This window comes from Hylaeus anthracinus, unplaced genomic scaffold (genome assembly GCF_026225885.1).
Source record: "Hylaeus anthracinus isolate JK02 unplaced genomic scaffold, UHH_iyHylAnth1.0_haploid 5, whole genome shotgun sequence".
Classification (NCBI taxonomy): domain Eukaryota; kingdom Metazoa; phylum Arthropoda; class Insecta; order Hymenoptera; family Colletidae; genus Hylaeus; species Hylaeus anthracinus.
The window spans coordinates 650,025-673,495 of NW_026535322.1; the positions used below are offsets into that span (position 1 = coordinate 650,025).

The 23,471-nt window shown below is 47.8% G+C and overlaps 1 long non-coding RNA gene across 1 annotated transcript in view; it reads right to left on the reverse strand.

Moving 5' to 3' along the window:
• The window catches only part of LOC128895772 (uncharacterized), a 56,393-nt gene extending 39,921 nt beyond the window's left edge, over positions 1 to 16,472 (reverse strand). The window contains exons 1-2 of the long non-coding RNA XR_008461867.1: positions 16,289 to 16,472; positions 8,811 to 9,022 (exon numbers count right to left, since the gene is read on the reverse strand). This is a non-coding gene — a long non-coding RNA (uncharacterized LOC128895772). The remainder of the gene's footprint in view (positions 1 to 8,810; positions 9,023 to 16,288) is intronic.
• Between the last annotated feature and the right edge of the window lie 6,999 nt (positions 16,473 to 23,471).

Genomic DNA, 23,471 nt, shown 5'->3' on the forward strand with positions numbered 1-23,471 from the left:
ATACCCTTTTTACCTCGCATACGCAAAATGTAAAAAGTACCTCATTTTTCTGATACGAAAAGAGTGATAGCCTCTTAAGTGAACACACCGCGAGATAACAACGTACCAAAAGGTAAGTGTTTGAAACGCGATTCGTGACGGATCACCGGCGACCACGTAATATTTTATCAGTCTGCTGATAAATTCCCGGCATACTTTCGTCGCGAAACGAACACGGTTATTTCGATGCAGACTATAGATAACCGCTGATTTTAGACGCCTGGCGCGTTCAATCCGTGAAGTTTAGCCGCGTATGATTGACAACCGATCTCGGAACCGGTTCTGCTAAGCCTGACAATTAAACTTCTTATGAAATAGCTTGCATCCAGGGCCGAATTAATAAGCGATCTTTAGTTCTCCTGTTTCGTGGTCTAGGAGGTCGAAAATAATTACGCACGTTTTTTTATTTAACCGGTATACAAGTTAAAAGACCTGCTTCGATTTATATTTAATCGTAAGAATCGTAAATAATAGCAGCTCCACTGTAACCGTTGACGCGAGGGTCCACGAAATCCGAATCCGTCGCTGTGTATACCGCGCCCCTATTATGCTTGGACATTTCGTGTGACATTAGTTAACAAGCGGCGCAGGTAATCTTGCGCAAGCCGCAATTAGAGTCCCTGATAGCGGGGCTGATAAGCCGCGATAGATCGATCGTGATTTCTGCACTTGCATGTCCCTGTGCGAGCTTATTCGTATTTATAACGGGCAGTTGTTCATTGTTGAGAACAATGGAACCAGTTTTCGAGGAATAAAGTGAAGGAGGGGGACTGGATCGACTACCGAGACACTTTGCGGTTCACTGAAAATGAACGAAAGCGGTAACGTCGAGAAGGATATACGGTTCGGCCGATAGTAATCTGTAAAAACGTCTATTCGCGTGCAACGAACAAATTGCGTCCGTTCGTAGCTTACCGTTTACTTTTCTCATAATCGGCCCCTACGTTCCCGTCCCGCGCGTACAATGGTCTAAATGGCACTCCAGGTATCGAACGAGAGTTCGGACAAATTCGTACGAATCGTTTGGTAAGGAGTGAAAGCTAAAAACAGTAATGCTTCGTCGGTGTTGTAAGCGAAACTTAGCGGTCATTTTTTTTGACTTTCCCTCTTTCCGTGGCACGGGACCCACGCGTGCACGCGTTCGAATGGTTAGGGCTCGAGCGCACGTAACCCAGTTCCAATCTCTTCGCTCTTAACCCTATTACTCTCCGATAAAAACGTCCAAGGAACCGGCCGCCAGAGGTCTTAATCGTCTCGGCGAGTGGACGCCAGGAAACTGCGAATATCTGCAAAAACGGTTTATCATAGGGTGAACCGCCGCTGGCGACGTTTATCGAGGGCGTTATACTTTTTCACCGGGTGCCATTAACCGCCAAGGTCGGAAGGTGTAGCCGTCGCGGCTCGATAGCGCCGAACCCTTTGCGCTCGTCTTATGTCGTTTGGTCACGAAACGGAATGACAACGGGATATTCCATTTACCAAAACGTTTCGCGCAAACATTCTCATTCTTTTCAGAGTAGTCCCAGACTCGTCTTTTACTCGGTGCCTCGAATAATTTGATCAATGGGTAGGTTATCCGAGCACTTTCATCGAGCTTAACGGAATATGATGGCACCGTCGTTCGCCGATGCGTCTTCGGTGCCATTTCGTTGCAACACAGAAAAGCTTTTACAAATATAGTCTCGTTACTTTTGGGGAGAAGACTACGTAACATTCCTGGACCACGCGAGAGACGGAAAAGTGGATGGCTTCCGGGCGGTTGAAGGCTGCGTGTTCCGCGAGGGTGGGCCAGGCTTGAATCGTTGCGACGATGATGGCGGAGGCGGGAGTGTTCGGCCGATAGGAGGAAAAAAAATGACAGGTTATTTGCTGCGTGCCGGCGCAACGCCGCCGCGGACAACGGCGATATTAAACCCACATGATTTACAAGCGTGAAATTTGATTCGCTGGCGAGGAAACAACAGGCAATAATCAATTTCGCCGAGCAACAAAAGATACGGTGTTTCGTTATAAATTATTGGCAGCCCCGTAACCCAAGGCGAACGCACCGCTGGACCAGCCGGAACGCGGCTCTCGACGCCGACGTGGCCCTCCCGCCGCCGAACATGAGTTGCGATATGCGCGATGAAAGGTGTTTTCGTTACATTTCATCGATTACACCCGGTGTCGCGAAAGCATCGGAGGCCTGATCCTTGTACACACGGTAGAACCGTTATTATTTCAACGCGGATAGTATCGAAACGTGTCTAGCTATGACTTTGCGATACGCTATCGAGACCGGTACGATTTTATTCCGAAATCGAGCCCGCCTCGGTAATTCCAAAGGCACGAGGGAACCGTGAACAGGCAAGCAGGAATGAGTCGACGCATTAAAGAGCGGCCTCGACGTTCAATGAACGGTTGACGATTTTCAACAGCTCTCGGGGGCCCCGGGAGCGTCAGAATCACTTTCTACCAATCACTCGCGGCGGGCAACAGGGGAAGTGCTGACTGTGGGCTTGATACGATGAATGTGATCATTGTTATTCCCCCGCCATTCACCGGTGTCGGCGTTGATTCGCAGAACTGCAATTTCGCGTTCAGCAAGCCTCTCAACCTGACACCGGGCGGAATATCGCGATGAAAGGGACAATCAAAAGAACAGAGGGTCTCTTTCTCTAGCTCGTGTCTGCTAGAAACAATCGACCTTGACCCTCTGTCCGTTCATCGTCGATATCGCACGGGCACGCCGAAATTGGGTCGAACGAAAATCAGATTACCAGGTCGAACGGAAAACGCTGACGTTTCTCTTCCAGTCGATAATATCGTTCGTTTTCGCTTTTAATTGACAAACCGGATAATACAAATTGTAGACACGTTGATCGTTCTATGGTCACGATAATTTTCAAACGTCCTAGCATGGAGAATAAACGGTGATTCGAGTTTCGTCTTTTTTGTATCCGATAGGCACGGATAACGAAATATTACGTTACAAAGTATTGAACAAATGCAAGTGTGCATCGATAAATACTTCACCTTGTGCGTTGTCTCAGGTGTGCCGTCTATCTCGAACGGAAATACCGTGAACGCAATCCGTGGTTCGGTATCTCAGCGTCCAAGTGACCGATGAACCTCGGATACGCCTCGATCGGAGCGAGTTGAGCGTAACAGAACGCGCTTTATCTCGTAGCCGTCGCAGGGTCGGGAATCGCGGCGGATAATTGGGCACAAATTGCCCTTTACGATCGTCTCGATCCGTCCCGATAATCGGACGGGCACCACTCGCCGTAAAATGCCGGTTTTACGCCGACGATAAATCGGCGAATAGTAATTGATAGCGGCGTTTACAATGACCCGACGACACAATGCTCGCGGAACTAGGGCTCGGGGCTCTGTACGCGTTCGAATGCTTGGCTAATCGATACCGACCTACCGAAAATTAAAGAAACAAGACGATCGACTCGCGATTTTTCCGTTTACTTCTTTTCCTACGTACTTCCGGGCAAAATAATTCGTGTAACGACAAATACCTCGGCGCGGCGTCCTGGCATCGGCAAGTTTGCATCGACGCAAGGACGCGGAAACAAGGACACGGGTTTCGGGTAGTCACGAGCTGTCCCGCGTCCAACAATGGCCGACGTGGAACTGTAACAATGCCCTCCGAGCCCTGACGGGGCCACATTGATTAATTAATTGCTCAGCCTCTTTGTTGACGAACGGTGGGTGCCTCGACACCGATCCCCATATTCCCCGCTTTCTGGCCGAATTAATTAACGACAATTCGTCTACCCCGCGAAAAGTGGTTAATTTCGACGACGAGACACAGAGAAGGCGGCGAGCGGAGGGCTTCGCGCACAGCATCCACGGGGCGAGGGTGGGAATGTGGAATGATCCCCGACGGAACGAGGAAAACGTAATTGCGCTCGTTCGAGACGAGACGGTCTCTATTAATTCGTGATCGCTGCTGAATAATAGATACCGGATAATTCCAGAAACTAGGACGAGTCGCAATCTCTGTTTTTCCCTTTTTTGCAGAATCGAGAGGAAAAAATGTCGGGAAAAAGTGCCGCCCGGGAGTCTAATTCCATATTCTTTCCATAAATATTTAACATACGGTCTGCCAAACTTTTATTTTGTTTTTACTTTTTTATCCGTAAATAGTTTATGCGATACTTTTTGCGAACTTATTCGAAACGTTCCTCGTAGCACAGCATAGGAAAGCGAAGATTCGAAAGTCGCGATGCCGAATAGTTTGCGAGGCACGCAAGAGTGAACGTGGCGACGGTAAAAGCTATCCTCGCGCCTGTTTTGCAAACAATACCCGCGGCTTCTCCGAGGCGTATCGCGGAAATTGCCGCCGCGCCTGGCAAGAATACGGGAAACTCAGTTTGCGAACTCTGTCTTCGAGTTAACTTCGGACACAGGGACACCCCAGCCTTTACGAAAACTCCGGGCTACAGGAGGGAATCAAATTGCCGATGGAATAAGCGTCGTCCGTTCCCAACGACGCGGCACCTGTTCGCCAACTTTTCACGAATTCGCCGTGTCGACGATTTAACGCGTCGAGGAAAGGGCGAAGGCCGACGATCGATCGACGTATCGGCGCGCGGTGGAACAAACAAAAATTTTCAGCGCTTGTTACGAGCCAGACTTTGGACAATTTTTCTTTCGAACCGAGTTAAATATTGTTCGCGCGAATAAAATGGCGTATTCTCGCGATCGCGCCTACTATCGCTGTTAAAAATGCGCCTAGCGACGCGCGTTCGGCCTGGTTAATACCGACATCGATGTCAACGCGATATTAATACTAGCGCGATGACTAGCGTTTATCAACGCCTGCTCCTCCTCCACGTCTCCTCGCGTGGGGGAATTCCCGTGGTCACCGGGCGAGCACAATCAACCGACCAACCCCCGGGGGAATAACAATGATCGTATTCATCGCGTGAAAAACAACATTCCACCACCTTAGGCTTGGGTGATTTATGCACTCCGCGGACAGGTACCGCTCTATTTACGAGCCAGCAATCTCCATAAATAAAAATGGATTGTTTCTTCACGTGGCGCTGCGATAGTGTTCCGTGTTATCTTACGCTCTCGCGCGGACAATCGGTGATCAGGCTGCTTCCCGGGTAAATATAGCTCCGGCCTTCGCGCGGACAACGCGAGCAACAATGAGCTCCGATTACCCTCGACGAAACGGGAGTTGTGCTAATTGGCCGCGCTCCCGCTCTGGCCGGATTGATCCGTCGCTCTTCTGAAACAGCGTTTTCACGCTGAAAATCATTCGGAAACCGTTTCCAAAAATTCGCGTTCCCCACAGGATCAAGCTGCGAAGAAACACGAGAATCGTCGGCGTTCGGTCACACCCGTTAAACAGGTTCCATGGAAAGCACTTTATCCCGAACGGACGTCTAGCTCGAGACAATTAAACGCACCGTGCAAACTCGCTCGACTCACCCCTGGGAGGAGTTTGGCGGTCAGGTTGGTGTAAAAAGAAACGGGGTGGAAAGTAAGCAAGGGTGAAATCGAACTACGATCACCGCGGAGAAGGTATTTTCCCTTCGATTCCATTTTCCAACCCCCCGTTGGAATGGGATCCCGCTAATGTAACTGCCAGCTCGTCGACAACGACCGAGTGGGAAGGGGACGACTAGGGCCCCCTCCGGAAAACGAATGAAAAAAAATGTAATTACAACGGGGAATGATAATGAAGTTTACATTTTAATAACCCGCCGTGTCGCCAGATGGTCTCGAATGCAATATTAATACCGCTCTCGCGTTCACGGCTACTGTACGCGACGACGACCGCTGGAAAGGTCCAGCTCGAGCCAATGTGACTCGGCGTCCGTGTGCCTGGCTTTTGCCAAGAGATGGCAGACCTTCACGTACGGGGTGTGAAAAAATATTGAACGAGTCCTTGTAAAACCCGTGGAAGCGAAACGCAGAAAAAGCAAAGAAAATTCAAAAATCAATTCGAATACCTAGATCACATACGACACAAGCCGAATAATCAACCTTGATCTTCAAACCCAAACCCGGGTCAATGCTACACGGTATCTTTTACCAAACGTTCACCGACCGGTGCGGTGACAAAGACCTTCATCGTCCTTAAAAATCGTATCCCATAGTTGTTTCCCACCCTGTACACGAAAAGAAGGAGAAGACGAGGAGAGAATGCGCGCGAGGCGTTATTGCATTTCGCAAAGAATGCAGTCCACGGCGTCATAATATATTTGCGCCGCCGCTGGCCGACCCGAGGCTACACGTCGACTCCGACGCGTCGACGACTCGACGCACGGCTCCCCGACGACGACACGAATCTAATTTATAAGTTATGAGTCTGTCCGTGGCCGACGATCGTCCCGCGATATTTTTTCGCGTCATCGCCATCGAGGCACGGCCGGGCCAACGGGCGACTTTCAATTTGCAACTGTATCCACGCTGTCACGAATCACGGGACCACTCGTAACACGAGACAGATTTACGGGTGGTTTCGCGAATATCTGCAGAGACGGTACGCGAGTTCGCGAGGGATTTATTTATTTTTCGTTTTCGTTAGCGATAAACACGATCCAGCCGATAGGCGGTCGGTTAATTGGGATTTAACGGGACAGCTGCGAGCGAATCTGATTGGAATTGGATGCCGCGGAACGCTACGGTTTCAACACGGTTTAAGAATTTCAACACTTGGATGCGATCATACCAAGACTAAGAATCAGCCTTTCAACTGGAACCGTGAAACACGCGGACATCGAATTTTCAATCAATTATCTTTGAAACTATTTCTGCAAAGAGATAAAGAAGCTCTAGGAAATAAATACGTGTAGGAGGAGAGGTCCTCCCAAGCACACCCTGTTCAGGTATACGTTCACGATCAGCCGATTTTCTGAACCTGCCACCTCTCTCCATAAAAAAGCATACCGTTCGACCCATCTTGCTTTACCTTTTCGAATAATCTCGCGATCGAACGCAACCTTAGTCGACTTTCACGGTAACGAGGTAAAATCGTGATGGTATTCACCGATATCTTTAAACCGTCTAAAACTCGACAAGCTTTAACGAGGACAGTGGACTGTCTCTCAAACGAAGCTCCAATCAACGCGAGATCTTCGAGCAGCTCCGTTCGAACCTATCGGTGGTCCGAATCTGAGAGGGAAAAAAGGTGAAGTAGCCGCACGCGATGAGCCCTTAACTAGATCCACGTAGGTGTTCCAGCAAGATTTTCCCGTAATTATCGAATCTCGTCCGAGCAAGGTACGGGTAGGTGAAAAAGGAGGATCGCGAGGAAGAGAAGCAAGCAGCGCTAGTTGCGAAATTAAATGGCTGACGGCAAGAAGTAAGTGCCCGGGATGATTAGAGAGCAGGAGTAGAAGATACCGTTCATTAAGTCATTTTGCACAGTCGAACCTCCCGCCCACTCCGGGAGGGCTGGCTTTCGCCGTGGCAGGCGTTGCAAAGCAAACTGGCTGCCAACTCCGTTTTGGTAAAAAGTAACATTAGCCGCGCCGAGAGCCCGCAGCGGGCACGAGGAATCCCTTTCTCCCGTTTCGACCGTGACTCCTCGACGAATCGTCCTCCTCGGTTTCCATCGACCGTCACCCTTCGTTCGACACCTATACAGGCTGATACCAAACCGATTACACGATCGTTACAATACTTATCTTACTTTTGTAATTTGTAAATACGGTCGACGAGTCTGCGCTGAAATTGTCTCACCGAAACACTAACAACTAATTGCTCTCGACGCTTCTCCGTTTCGGATTCTCGACCATTCTTTAATATCTTTGTCTCGCGACGCACAATGCGAATAGTAGATTTCCCAGTGGGACTTTGCCAGCACCCTGTACACCCTCTGTCTCTACGCGAATGCTAGCTGTTTGACCCTCCCCCGCCATTTTCCGCGTGAACTAGCGCGAATGTATTTAGGACCGTTCCAGTGCACCCGGCTTTGAGCTGGCTTGATGCTAATTAAGCTCCTCTCCAAAAGTTTACCGAACTCCAAGCTTAAGCGTTTACTGCAATTTTGTAATCTGGAGCGGCTCGGTCTGGACTGGACCGTGCCGTTAAATTATTATCGTTGATTCAGTTTACCCGGGCAACTTCGGACCTGAGCAATATCGCATGGAAATACACCGTCTGAGATACTTGAGACGGAGACACTTCCCGGGCAATCGCGTCCATGCTTATAACTAGCGATGGAATGAGCCAACCGAGGAATAAGCTTCGATTCTAACCAGTTGGATTCTAAGTAAATCAAATATTTTTCACGATAAATAGGAATCTAAAAATCACTCATCGGTTCGGGTTCTATTAACAGTATGGCTTAAAAATATATATTTCACGTATATTTATTTCGGTTTTTGGTAGTCTTCGTCGGAAGTTTGCTGGGACACAAACCACCACGATTATACCGATATTTTCAGCTTACATCTGAAGGGAACTTTATATAGAAATAGACGGATGAAAATACAGATCTGACGTCATACAAGTTTACAAAAATATTGGCTTAAAAACCGAGTCCAGCGTATCCACTGTCACGACTCGTTTTCGCTGAACAAGCTTTACGATTCTGTTATCGTTTATCCAATCCATAACCATTCGTTCAAAGATTTTGTAAGCGTCGATTACTTCAAAAATATATAAATATAGCGTAATTGTTTTCGTAATTATTCTAAACGAGAATCGTCGAGTCGAGTCCGATATCCAAGGCTCGCGGACGATAGTAGCCGATCGATCCGCGGAAGGTTGCTTCTTCGGAATTTGTTCCTAGTTTCGGTATCAAGATTACTTACATAATTTCCTTCTGGACTTGGAAATAGTTTAGTCGGTGTGCAGCATCATCGACGAGGATCCCTGCGACTGGTTGGAAGGTAAATTTTCGTTCGTGACGTTGGCCGGCGGGGTCGCCGGTCACAGGTCAGAGGTGTCGCGTATCTTCGTGTAAGACCGGGGCTCTGTTCTTTTCTTGGAAGCGCAGGCCTCCAATCAAAGACGCGTCATGGATCTTAACAAAGGACGAGCATAATTCATCGCGCGTATTGGTAGCCGATCCGACCCGGCGTACGGAAAGGGCCAAGTCTGAGAGAAAGGGAAAGAGCTGAAACGAGCGAGAAACTGGCGAGATAACAAACCGGGGAGAGAGCTCGCGGCTTTGCCAACCTAGTGAAATATGCACCCATATATCAATGGCGTGCATATCAATTGCCACTACTGCCAACTGGCATGACTGTAAAGCCCCGGCCAACTGCTCGGATGCTGACGAGCGCCGTGGAATCGAACGCGCGAGAAAACGAAGAAACCAGCCCCGGTCTCTGCCTCTCCTCTCGCCCTGAGTGCTTCCAGGGCCCGCGAGCCTGTTATTCGATCGGCCTTTATTAGCCATAAATTCGACATGATACGCGAGGAATATGATAATGGCCGTCAACTCGTTGGAGTTGCCCGTGCGCTCCCCTGATGCCCACCACTTGCGGCGCGTGGCGTATCGATCTTAATGTGTACATTTCGCGAGAAGCATTGGACGTTTTCAGGGGTGGTTGTCGCGAAGGGAATTCGCGTGACCCAGAAACCTAGGGTGAGCGTGAAATGGGTCGTTAATCGAGGAGAATGTGAGTGCTTCCGACTCGAAGGGCAACCAGAGATCATCGGTTAAATACCAAGAAATTATTTGTCCGGCTGTTTTTCGTTGATATTTCGTTTCACCGAATTAAACGCAAGAATAATAGTAGCATTTCGAAGAAATAATTTCGTCGACGGTTCCGGCGAAACGGTCGTCTCGTTTATCGCTCCAAACTTCTTTGAATTCAAGGAAGGTCCCTTCCGCGAAATGTTTAATATTCCCGGCAATATCTCTTGTCGCGCATCGCGAATATGCTGATTCTCCATCTCGTTCTTTATCTTTGCAAGCAAACTCACCTATTCTAATGCTCTTTATACTTCGTTACGAATCATTTGGAATCGTTAGGGTAGACTTAACGACGATGGTACCGATCGCGAGCCTCGCTTTTATACTATTCGTATTATCGCAAGTCCCTTCGCCGTCGTTTTTTGTTTGTTGCTGTACTCTTGCAAACGTACTTTATTTTCTTTACAGAGGTTGCAATTTCCAGATGAATCCAAAGTTCAAAAATATGGTTGAAAACATTCACGTGAATTTATGTAGTCGATGAATATTAAGCGAAACGCTCGCGCGACCTACATTGTGTTCGCTTTAAAATATGGACATGCAGGACTCCTGCATTCCATTTATTATTCTAAACGGTATCCTAACCTGCAATATGAAAAATTAAATTTCCGCAAACGAGATGATCTCTTACCAGAATATTAATAAAAAAAATCCGAGTTAATTTTCATTTTACGATGCTGTGAAATTTGTTGATTAGTTGCATGCAGGCATCATCTTTTCCGAAAACAAGTCGTGGATGAATGGTCGAAATGAATATCGCAAACAACGTTCATGGTAATCGGCTTGAAACTTTAATCTTAGCCGATTGATACCACATGCAAAGTACTTCGGGAACGTATGCGATACGATCCATTCCCAGAAATCGGCTCTCATGAATAGAGTTTCAAGCAAATCCTCTTGAAATCGTATTCATCGTCAAAATCTGAACTAAATTATTGTTCGACCAAATACTTTGAGTAGGATAGACCAACGTTCCTCGCCGGTGGCACACACCCAACGGGTTACAAAGGAGCAATTGCACCGTTGCTGAGAGTATCCCTTTACAAGCGTTTAAATGTTAATCGAGAAAAGTTCTAAAACCCATTTCAAATAATAGGTTAGGAGAATAAAATTCCACGCAAGGAAATCAAGCAAGCTTTCCCTTCATCTTCTTCGAATAAAGCTCGTTAACGCGTCCGAAAGTATCGCGACAAATTCGTCTACGTTAATTTCTACTTAGATCCCCCGTGTTAAAATTTCCCATCGCACCAGCGAATTTCGCGAATTTTTCCGCCTTTGACCGACGCGAAATTAAAAAGCTGTCCAAAGGTTAAACGAGCAGCTCTTAATAAAGCAGTGTATCGCGTGCGACGTTAGATAATACGGTTCCTGGCGAAACGATACATTAAATTCCTTTCGTTCGCTTTTCTCCCTTCTTTTCCCTTCTCCTTAACGAAGATTAAGCCGCGTCGTAGCTACGTTAAAATTATGTATCTCACGTTACGCTGGTTCGTATTACGGATCCGTTGGCTTCGCAGCTTTTTACGCGACACCATAAAACACCCGGCGCGGCAGCGCGGCTCGATGCCGTATCTCGCGTCTTCTAGGGTATTCATCGGCTGACGTGTAATGTGAAAATACGGAAACGTATTATCATTATGGCCCCGACGAACACAGAACGGCAATTATAATTAGGTCGCCAGCCGATGATAAGCCTTCTGGGAATGCGTGACTCTTGATAAAACCGGTGACATTTTTCCATACTCGCGTACCACAGTCGTGCTACGTACACGTGCACCGCTGAATAAAAGACCATTCAAACTTTTCTCCGCATTTATTCTTTAGGCGATTTCGCGAAACGCATTGAAATTTATCAAACGGTTATTTCATCGAGAAATGATCGCGATATCCGATATTGGTCGTTTGGTGGTCTTCCCGGGCAAAGGGCGCACAGTGGCGGTGGTTCGACGCTTGCTTCGGTTGACTCGCGCGCCGATTTATAACGCGTGGAATAGTGGGGGCGGTCTTCAAAAATCGATACGCATAGACATTGCACAGGAAGAATTTCTACGTCAGACGAAGCGACTTTGATATCCTTTCTACGATTTTCTCGGGCTTCCTTATTTCCGAGCGAATCCTCCGCCGCGTCTCGCCAACCAAATAAGTCGTCCTCTTTTGCCTCCTGATCCTCCGTCAGGTTTGCGTTTGTAAATCAAAAAGCCAAACTCTCCGAATGAAGAAACCGAATCAGCGGCACGGAAAAATCCTATCTTCTCTGGCGAGTTCATAAAATGCGAGCCGATGCACCGCCCGTATCCTCTGGCACGTATTCCGGCCAGGCAAAAACGTCTTTTGAAGTTTTCCTTGGTGGAGAGAGGCCAGAGGGTTCGCCATTGATTTAATGGGTGTACCTTTAGCCGCGGTTAAACACCACATCAAACCGCACCCTCCTAGCCGACTTCTTCCTTCCTACTTTGGGGAACACGCTTCATCCGATAAATGACTTCTGTACGACCGCTATCGTTCTCCAACGACCGCTCCCGGCCTCTCTTCGGGAACGTCAGAGTTTCGCTACGAAAATTTTCAACGACCGATCCTCCAATTTTTCCTCCTCTTCTGTTTTTGTTTGTTTGTTGTTTTATTAAGTTTGTTCGCGGAATTTTCAAGCGGAACTTTTCAGTTGATTCGCACTACATTTGAGCAAACTTTATCCGATAAATAACTTCCGTGCGACCGCTGCGCGCCAACCGTTTCACCCTCCGGATTCTTTTTTGACCGACCACGTCAAAGCTCGACTTTCATCAATGTTTACCAACTGCTTATGTTTCTTTTTGTTTCGTTAACATTGTTTGGATATTTTAATAGAACGTCAACTCGTGTCGCGTTCACGCAAACAGTGTCTCTACCAGTGATACTCAAGCTTTTCGAAAAATTCGAAAATATCCCATTTCCCTGAACACTCGGAAGACTTGATCTAGCCGGTTTGCGTACGCTACGTTTGCCTTCTCCGACGAGCTTCTGACCCAATTGCTTTGGGATAGCGCGACTCGGTGGATTGTTTAAAGTTTTCAGCGAAACAAGTTTCTTCCTTCTTCGTTTCTATGGCGTTTGCAGAATGAATCGATCGGTCTCTGGATCGAGGGTCGTCGAGAAGAAAAAAAAATGTCGCGACAACCTCGGCGATGGATACGACACCGAATTCGTACTATAGATAGGATTCTATAAATTATGATCCAGTATACGAAAGGTGTAGATGTCAAACGGAATCGGTTTCCTTTCGTTTCGCTGCTTATCCGTTCTCTGAAAATACCACGCGAGCATCGTCACACCTGTTGGGAAGCACTGGCTTACGGTTGGCGTATTCCCGTCCGCGCGTGTCGCCACCAACACGAACGCCTGGGATAGCCGGCATACGAGGGATGTGTAAGATTCCAGCCGCCCACATAGCGACAAATTGTTGCTCAGCTGATCGACCGAGCCCCCCACTCGCTTAAACTTTAAATCTTTTTCGGCCGCGATTGTGTACGAGTGCCGCGATACACATTCGCGACGTACGCCTGCGAACGAAAGCCTCGGTGATTCATGCGGCACGACGCCCGACCATAATGACAGTCCGGTGGCAAATTGCCGGCCCCGGGACGGTTTCCAATGATTTATCGGGCATCCGCCACCCGTGCGCCCAACGATAAAATGCGATTGTTCTACTTGCGATAATGATTGGCTGGTGTATACCAAGCGATGGGGACTGATACGGTCAGGTATTCATGATACTCGAGCTGCGAGATAACCAAGTATGTACTTATGGTCGTTGATCAAATTATTAGAGACGTCGAGGAAAAAAGACAGGCCTTTATCGAGATCTGCTCGAGTAATCGGGCATTATCCGATGACTGCCTTTAATGTTGGTCCGAGTATTCGTATTCGTATTCGGACAACGTTAACCTCGCGGCGGATACTTTACTTTGATCGGCCGGATTTCCTTGTAACTTTGGTACGTAGAATATTTTAGAAACGTGTCCGGTAGAAACGTTAGCTTTAGCTAAGTTTGCCGTCGCGTAAAAAAGGTTGGGAAGCACTGAGCGTAGGGTACCACCGACACAGGCAGCGATCGCACCGATTTGTCTGGTCGCCGTCGGAGAAAACGGAGTGGCTGTCTGCCGCTGGCTTTTCGCCATACGCCCACGCAAGATCCCCTTCCGTCCGCGCGCGCCCCGTTCACCAAACATGTCCCGAACTTAGAACAACGTCGCCACGCTAATCCCGCAGATATCCCAGCCAGACGCGCCTGGGAGCGATTCTTTTTCCTGTGTTTCCCTACAGCTGCCTCCGTCGTGGATCTCTCTTTCCGCGTACTCACGCGGATTAAACGGGCGGAAAAAGCGCGGAGCGCTCCTCGTCTGGACCGGGCGTGCTGCCTTTCGAGAGCATCGACCGTCCTTCAGGCGGCCGATATTTTAATTAGATTAGCCTCTTCGAATGGTAATACGCGTGGCAGTGCGTCGGCCCGACCGACGAATACTAAGAAAACAGGTAATTTGACCAACTGAAAACTTTCCTGAGAAAAGAGATGCCCCTTATTTTCCCTGCCTTGCCGTTTTCTACTATTTTTCGGTGCAAATTTTACGAGGTGTACCACATTTCCAAGTGAACGCGATTAATGGAATATTCAATTTTAAACCAGAATCCTGCAGTAACGCGTTTCCACGCGGTCCACCGTAATCATTGGTCCAACGTGATAAGCCATCCTGTAAAGGGCGTTTTAATGCATAATTACGCGCGGGTGTGTATGTTCGTTGACCGGGGAATTGAAATAATTAGCCAGATATAATTTAATTGTCAAGCCACTAGATCGTAATCATGTTGTATTATACAAGTGTATCGGTACCCATCACTGATTTGCGAATTTTCGAAACTAGGTAACGGTAAACAGAGGGAAATCGACTCGGTTAAGTTACTATTTACTCGTTTGCGATGTTCCTTGAAATTAGAGAAATTTTTGTGTATCGCGAGAATGACAAATATTCAAAAGCACCTAATCGTCGTCGTTGTTGATAAGAAGACAAGCGGCGAGACGACGGGACGCAGCACCAGTTGCCTAATAAAAACCGTTTTAAACCGAAAGGAACGTCGCCAACGCTAATCCCGAGCGGATCTTTGAGCGCGGATGGGCTAAGAAATAATTGTCCTCGTTTTTGTCCGTAGTTACGCGGATCAGTGGACGCTAATTTATACTCATAGCGGACAAAAAAAAAAAGCCGTGAATGTACTCTAGAAACAACGAACCACCCACTGAAGGCAGAGACAAAGAGGGAGAAGTAATCTACAGGCTTACGAAGTCGGCGACGGATGACGAGATATATTTTACGAGGTTTGCGTCAAACATTGACGCCAGACGACGACCATTGCCCGTGTGTATTTTCCTCCACTTCTTCGTCTTCTTCTTCTTCTTCTTCGTCTTCTATTTTTTCCTATACCGTGAACATTTATTTGCAGCTGGTGTCTTATAAATAAACGTCGAAGACGTTTGTCTTGACGATGATCCCTAAATCAACGCGCGAACGATCGAACCGGTCCCTTTTGTTTTCGAAACAGGCCTCGAGAAAGGAATGGAATGAAAATAACCGTCGGGAACGTTGGCCGCTGCGTCGGACGGTCCTGGTGTTTATTACCACGCGAAATTCCGCGGTAGAAATCTCGACGAACGTCGTCTCGGATAAGCTTTGCACAGCGTTCGAACAGCGAACCGACGTTGTTTCGCAATTTCCGTGGAAAAGAAACATGTACCGCCTGTACGCGGAATTAACTGCACAATTCATGGCTTAATTGCGATTATAGTTATAAATGTGCGCGGAAATTGAACGAAGAAACGGAAGGTGTCACAGGGTAAAAATACGCGGGTCGATAAAAATTGATAACGAGATAGAAATTGGAAGGTATCGGTATCCAAGATGTTATCGTCGAGAGATCACGATTCTTAAGTACACAACCGTTCGCGAGTTTGAAATCACCGCTTTTATTGCCCCCCTTCTCGAGTAGAGTAAACGGACAAGCGTAATAAGCATTAATCCGCATCGAGAATACCGTTCTGATAATCGTTTTATAGTAGAATATAAAGTCTACGGTCGTCTGTTGTAGCTGGATTAAGTAACAAGACAAAGGGGTAAGATTAAGATAAAACCTCAAACGCGAAATATCCCGCTTGGTATATTCCAATTTAACCTACGTTCCGACGTGGGTGCAAAATAGTACCCAAAAGACACTGTAGGTGAAAAAACGCAAGAATTCGTATTGCAATCTAATGGATGAGCACGTCTAACCCGGTTCTGTTATATCGAGACAAAGACTGCCTGAATAGGGAGCGTTCGCCGTTGAATAACAGGCTTGAAGACTCAATTAGCAGACACCGAGAGCAGTTTTCGTGGGTGCGAGGCGGCGAAGAATTACTAAAACGGCTACCAGCGAGGGAAACGTTCACGGCGCGACATCAAAGACGTAATTCTCGCGGCGTAATATCAGCTCCGATGTCTCGACACCCGACGGCTATACGTGTATAAAATGGGTCGGAGTCGTTAAAACAGTAGGTGGGACACGTCTACTTCAAAAGCATACCGCGGGAGCCCCGGCTGCACCAAAGTCCGCATACTTCCGCGCCAGTATTCCACCGGGGGTATCTCCTTAGCCGGCACGTCGAGTTACACCCCGTGAATTACAACCCCTCGAGGATGCGTCGTCGGCGCCTCGTTAAAACCTGCGCGACGCTCAGCGCGACGCCGCGCGCCGCTTTCACCGTTGATCAGAGCCGCGCTGTCAAAAGATTACACTTTGTAAGAATCGATTTTATTTACCGGAGATGCAATCTATACTGTCCAAGTGTCGTCGACGAGGGTATCGATTGCGGCATTTAGGGAGGTACGCGAAATTTAGTCGGTGCGTAAATTTTTATAACGTGGAAACAATCTCGTTGACCTTCCGAAACGACAGCGTGCACGGAAAAGGAGAAATGAAAAAAAAAAGGTGAAAACAGAGGAGGATCACGCGAATCGTGACAGTGAGCGATCGCATCGATACGTCGCGATTCCTCGTCGCGATAGAAACGGTTCTTGATAAAATACACGCTGCTTTCGACCGGAATAATATTTTCGTGCCCGAACGATGGCGAGATGGCTGCGCGCGATTGCAACGCGCGACGAGCATTCTTACGGATATTGCGTACGTGGGAATAATGGGCCGTACGATAATTACTTCTACCGATTAAATTTTGCAATTACTCGAACGTTGCATCCGATTGCAATTACTTACTTCGTACCGATTACATTTTCTTTTTTCATACAGCCTGTTTATTCACAGGTGCATTTACAGCCTGAAATAAGAGCAAAATCGAGAATGACGAAATTATACTTGACGCATCTATATCTATACGATATTGGCTTCGATCGAGAGCTCCTCGCGCAATTACGATCATCGTATTTCCATTTGTCAGTTACGAGTGTAACAGTCGACCTCCCGTTCTTGGAACGGACACGTGAGATATTCTTATCTTATAATTTGATTTCTTGGAGATCAGAGCGTTGAAAGTTTAATTCGTATGATCCGCGAGTGTTTACCACAGTGGAAAGAATTCTAAAAGGTTGAATAGAAATTTCAGCCGAAAGTGATACGGGGTGAGTCGAAGAGTCGAGCAAAGGGAAGATTCTCATCGACGATATGTACTTAATCCCTCTGCTGAATTGATTTTCATTTGCTGACGTGAAAATTCGTAATAATAATTCTCGCAAACATGTTGGTGAAACAAAACCGAAGCTTCGTTGAAATGCCGAGCTGGTAAAGGGTTGCTGAGGTTTCATTATAAATTTTCTACGTCGAGAGAGTGAAAATTACTTTGGGTCAAATGAACTCGAACAAAGCGGCGAGGTTAAAGGGCAGCGGGTATATGATTTCCCTCGATGGCGCGGTTTTAAACGTGTACAGGGCGGTTCGCGTAATGAGACCGATGCTCGTGTTTCTAGACGTTGAGAATCGATTTCCAAACTTTGTGACTTTTTTCTTACTGTTATTATCGATATTATCGATTCGTTTTCTAGACAAACTTCCCAAAAACGCTCTTCGCTTTTTTGTGCACTTCGCGGAACGAGAAAGTGCCGTGGCGCAACAGCTTTGGATCGCTCACGGCGAGACTCGCGATGATCCATCGCGGGCCGCGCGCGGGGGTGCAGGGCGCTCGCGGATGGAACAATGCAAATAGCGCCAATTACGTCAATCCTGAGAAATGGTTGACCAAGGGTGGGCAAGGCAACGGGAAGGAAAGACGAGGATCGAGAAAAGCAACGTAGGAAGAACGCTGAGAAGTCAGGAAAGGGTACGGAGGTGGGTGGATGCGCGAGTGGCGGGGGCCGTGGGCCGTGGGCCATGGCGGCGACTCGAGAGCTCGTGCAACGGAATGCATGCGCGATGCATTAGGTAATGATATCGGCATTATGGCCGAGCGAACGAAATGACGAACGGGCCGACGGATTGGAACCGGGGCCCATCGGGGGCCCCATCGAAGGAGGGCCACGGGGTAATTATACAAGCAAACAAGGGGCGGTCCTACCAAGATTATAGGGTTCCTCGAGCTGGCCTCTCCGTCCTGCCGTGCACCCCTCTGGCCCCCTGTTTGCCCGTAATTACAGGGCCAAACTGCTCTCCGCGGCAATCCCCCTCCATCTCGAGAATCTCTCGTCGAGAGATGCCACCCGCTAGTCTCCTTTCCGTTTTCTTATTCTTGCTCGTTCCGATCCCTTTTTTACTTTCTTTTTGTCTGCTCGATACACTTTCATCAGTCGACAAGTATCGCTTCATTTTCGAGAAAACCCGACTACGTTTAACGCGTCGAACGTATGGATCTAAATATCGGCATCCTCGATCGAGGGGGACGTCTCCAGTGGATAGCAAACCACGCGTGGCTCGTTTTAAAGGCGACTCGCCCAGACGTACGTACGAGGAATTCAATTTGTTCCTCTGTCGCAATTACGGAGTCAAATTGTACTTGCCGGCGTCCATGACCCTGTACTTCTTTTGCCACTCGTTGGAAATACCATCGGCCTCTCTCTCTCTCTCTTTTTCGTCTATCCTCGTTTTTCGCTTTGCCCCGAAACCGCCATGACACGGCGGTTCAATTCATCAAGTCCCCCGAAAAAATTTGTCAAACAACGAATGACGCAAAAAGTTAAACGAACCCTGACGATACGGTATCGTTGGTACTTTTCGTTGGCCAAATTCGATCCTGACTTTCTTTTTCACGGTAGCTGTCGACGGTCTCCGGGCGTATAATTTTGTCAAATTTAAAATATAACCCACTTTGCGAACGACATAGCAGGTGAAGATATTCTCCGATGATAAAGTCTCGTGAAAACAGCGAAACAGGCCCGAATTACAAGATCAGCGACAAAGTTGCGTCCTGTAATCTGGCAGACATTCAAGTACGTTTAATCGTACGTCGAGGAAATTAACGCGATCACGCTACGCCCTTGGTAGACGCAAAGATATCGGTATATTAATTTTAAATCCTGTTTTTACATTACCGAATGCTCGCGTCGAAGCAAACAGCTTGTATCTCATCCACCGAGCATGCACAATATTTATGTTAACGTCATAGGAGTGAATCCGTGAAAACGTGCAACCTTTTCCGCTGCCTGGTTAGCATGTAAGACATCCAAGCAATGAAAAACGTACGCATTTGCGTCAAAGTGCAGCACATAGCGAGAAAAAGTCGACGATACTTTATTCGTGCACGCATTCGACTTTCTTATCGCTTTTAAGTCCAGAGTGCCCCTTGCGAGACACGAGTTCAACTTTATTGGACGCGAGACAACGGCAGGGTGTTCATCGAGAATTCAACTGCAATCGACGCTTTCAACGAACACTCCGACTACGACTACCGACGAATTAACTTTTCACAAAAGAAAATGCAAATATTCACGCCTGAAATGATCAAGTTTCCATTCTTGTGATCTCGTCCCCGTCGAGCTGCGAACTCGACTCTCGACGAATCGATATCGAAAACGAGCCGTACGAGGACAGGTTAAAGATACACCCGAGCAGCGTCGAGTTGCACCGCGTGAAATTAACGTCTAGTTTTACTTTTATTCATTTTTCGCTCTTTTAGAATTCGGGAGCCTGTTTCGAAGCAACTCCAAGAGTCAGCTGTTCCAGAACCTAGTGGGGATGACTCTGTGACGGGAATAGAGTTTGAAAATTTTTCTCTGCTTACACGGATGTATCGCGTATAAAAAATTTAAAAACTATATTTCGCGTCGAGTGACTCTGTAAGAGTATCGTACAACCTGACACGGTTGCATTTCGATTCGAGTATCGGCCTCGGGGTAACAATTGCCAATTATAGCTAGCGCGAACCTGGCATGTCGGATCTTTCCAATGCAACATTTTCATGCGTGGCTCGTCATCCGATAACACGTGACAATCAAAAACACAAGCACGGAAAATTTAGCTTCTTCGACCAGAAACCGCTTCCGGCGTAAAAAGAGAATTTCCATCCCCCTCTAACCCCTCGATCTCGCGAAGCCCAGTTTTCCGTATTCGCGACACGTCGCGTCGAGCGTTATTTTAACCGAAATTGATGGCGAAACATCGGATATTTCAGCAACACCCATCGACTCGGGCAACACCAGCGGCCGTGTGTTCATCCCAAGTTCAACGTTGGCGACAAAGTTCCATGAAATCCTGCATCACCGTGACGCGTGTTTCTGTTCAGACTTGTACGGCTCGTGCTCACTTCGCCGCCTACTTCGACCTACTTTCGAGCCTCGTTTCATCCCTGCTGGGAGTACGGTGGTCACGAAACCGACAGGCCAATTTAAATATTTTATATGCAAGGCAAACATATTTCTAAAAGTGCGTTAATTCAGCTAACTGGTCACACAACGGAGAAAAACGACTAGAGAAGTGGAACGACGGGCTGACATACTTTTCGAGGGTATTTTCCGGATAACAACGATCATTTCGAGACTCTTTCGCGGAATTTTAGACGATATCCATTCCCGTTAGAAGCATCTCTTGCAAACTGTTTCTTAAAAATGAGACCGCACAGGCACGATTCGCCGCGAATCTCCCATTTATCATTCGCTAATAATAAATAATCGCGAAACGTAGATCTTCGGTATCCTCTGGTGGTCTTATTGCGTACAGTATTCTTGGGGCGCAACAGACTCCTTTCCCCGAGCCACGGATCCAGGCTTCTGAAAATCACATGGATTCGCATCCTCTCTCGATTCCCTCTCGTGGTATCACTCGATCAGAGAGTGCACGGTGAATCGTATTTCCGATATGCGGTTTTTGAACCCGCGGTTTTCCTCCTCGCCGCAGAGGAGGTAAAACCGTGTCTGATACGTGTACAAAATGATCCACCCACGTTCCGTGCATTATCCTGACAGAGATACTTTGTCGTTCGAGGGACTGAATCGTGCTCTCCGCTCCGCCCGTCTCGTGCCCTCGACTCTTTTCTTCTCGTTTTTCGGCTTTTGCTGTTACTTTTTTTTATTTATACTTGGAGGTTTCGCAACGTTCGGGCGACGACCTGCTTCGGATGTCAGGAAGGAACGTTTCCCCCGCTGTCACCGTTTCGTCTGCTCGTAAAACAAAGACCGGTGCCCCGGTGTCGTTCACGTTGCGTTTATTCAAATGAGAGGCTTGTAATTCGGAAATTCACCGCCCAGTCGAACGGTCGACCAGTGGCGGACCTGAACCGTTCGAGACCCGAGGGTTGTTTCAACTTTTCCGGGAGCTGATCCATTTCTGCGAATCTTTTTTCACGAGTAAATTCTATTATCGGGAAACCAAGGCTTGCCAATCAAAGGCAACAAAAAGGCAATATATATAGTTGGACACGGGCAATTAGTCGGGAATCCGTTACGCGATAAAACAATATTAGAGTAAGCTGTACCGACTGTTACGAAATGCGTGCGAATCGTGGAAAATAGCGTACGAAAATCGAAAAACCAAGAGGTCGCGGATAGAAGCTTGGCTGGTTTCGCGATAGATCCGCCACTGCGCGAGGTCTACAGTCGAATGAACGACGATGGTGCCCTGAAATTTCATCCCGGAATTCCAGTCTGCGTCCGCCTCCGTCGGCCCTTTTCCGCTCGGCGTAACGACAGTCCGCCGCGAAGGAGAAGCTTGTCTCGACCATCCCCCGTCCCATATTTTTCCTACTTTACACGCAACTTCCCCCCCCCCCCCCCCTTTCTGAAACACGGCTATTCCATGTTCGCCTCCGACGCGAATGTTTTATTCTTTGAATCGCACACGGGCCCGACTAGACCGAAATACGAATAAAATAAAGACCGGAGACGTTGGCACAAAACAAACCTCGCGTAGTTTAAATTGCACATGCAAATATTTTGTGAAATCGATGCCCCTTCAATGGAACTTCCTCAACTACCGTTGGATTTCAATCGACGGTGGACGATTTCGGCGCGGAACGCTTCGGTTTCTTATCCGGTTACGTTTGACTATGAGCGGGCCGCGCTTTCCATAATGCGGAGCTTCGCATGCAAATTGGCTCGGGTTGTTATTATAAGGGAAGCGGCGACCGAGATTGATAGATCATAAGAAGGCGCGATAATGGAAAGTCGTATAGAGCTGTTGACTCGTCGCGGACGACGGGATCGTTTCTTCCCGCTGGATGGAAACCCCGTGTATAAAATACCCATGGGAATACACCCCTACGAGGCTTCTGTGATGAAACAAGGTGTGACATTTTCTTGTCGCGGTTTTTCTGATCCGCGCGTGTTCGTCATCGTCGGAATGCAATCTGGAAATGCAGCGATCGCGATAGCTGCTCAATGGATTAAATAGCGTATCGTTATTAATATCGGGACACCGTTCGAATTTTCTAATGGAAGCTGTGGCTCGTTCGTTTGATTTATCATCAGTACCGCGGAGATCGATCGCGATCGCGATTTCAACGGCGCGAATTCCATGGGAAGAAGCGCGCCGCCCGCCACGATGGCCATCCCAACCGCGTGAATTATTGGCCTATCAAGCGCAAAAATAAACGTTCGCTGGCTTCGTTACTTGCCAGCTAACTGTGCCAACACGAATATTCACGGCAGTCTTTGCCGATATTTATCGTTTACCGTAAAACGTACTCGGTCCCTTTGTTTCGGGCATTTCGAGTTCTTTCGGGAAGCGTCGAGCGATCGAAGATGTTTATACACGAGCGTACGTGGCCAAACACTCGCGACCGCGAGTTCCAAGAATCCTCTTAGATTCGAGGACCTTTGAGCAGGGTTATCCTTTACCCGACTCTATTCAACCCGTGACAGTAACAACTGGTCCTCTCGTGGTGACGCAACTCACTCGAAGCATCCTCGAGAAAGACGCGAATAACTAATAATACTAATAATCATCGCCACGAAGAGTATCGACAAATACTCGAATCTTGACCACGATTCGAAGAATCTACCCCCCAATCCGCGAGAGGTCTAAGAAACGCGCTCAGCGCGGCAATTTCCTCGAGAGAGCATCTCTCTCTCTTGCTCGCCGGTCTCGCTGGGAAAGCGGGTGGCGCGGTGGAATCGCGGGCAAGAATTTTACGACGCCACGGGTTGCGCAGAAAAGCATTTATTATTTGCGGTCTTAGAGAAGCGATCCTCGTTATCCTCGTTACGGAGGCGAGCGCCTCGACAAGAAGCCTCCCCGCAACAGAAGAAGTCCGAAAGCGGTTCGGGAGCGAGACGAGAACCTCGAGAGAGAGAGAGAGAGAGAGAGAGAGAGAGAGAGAGAGAGAGAGAGA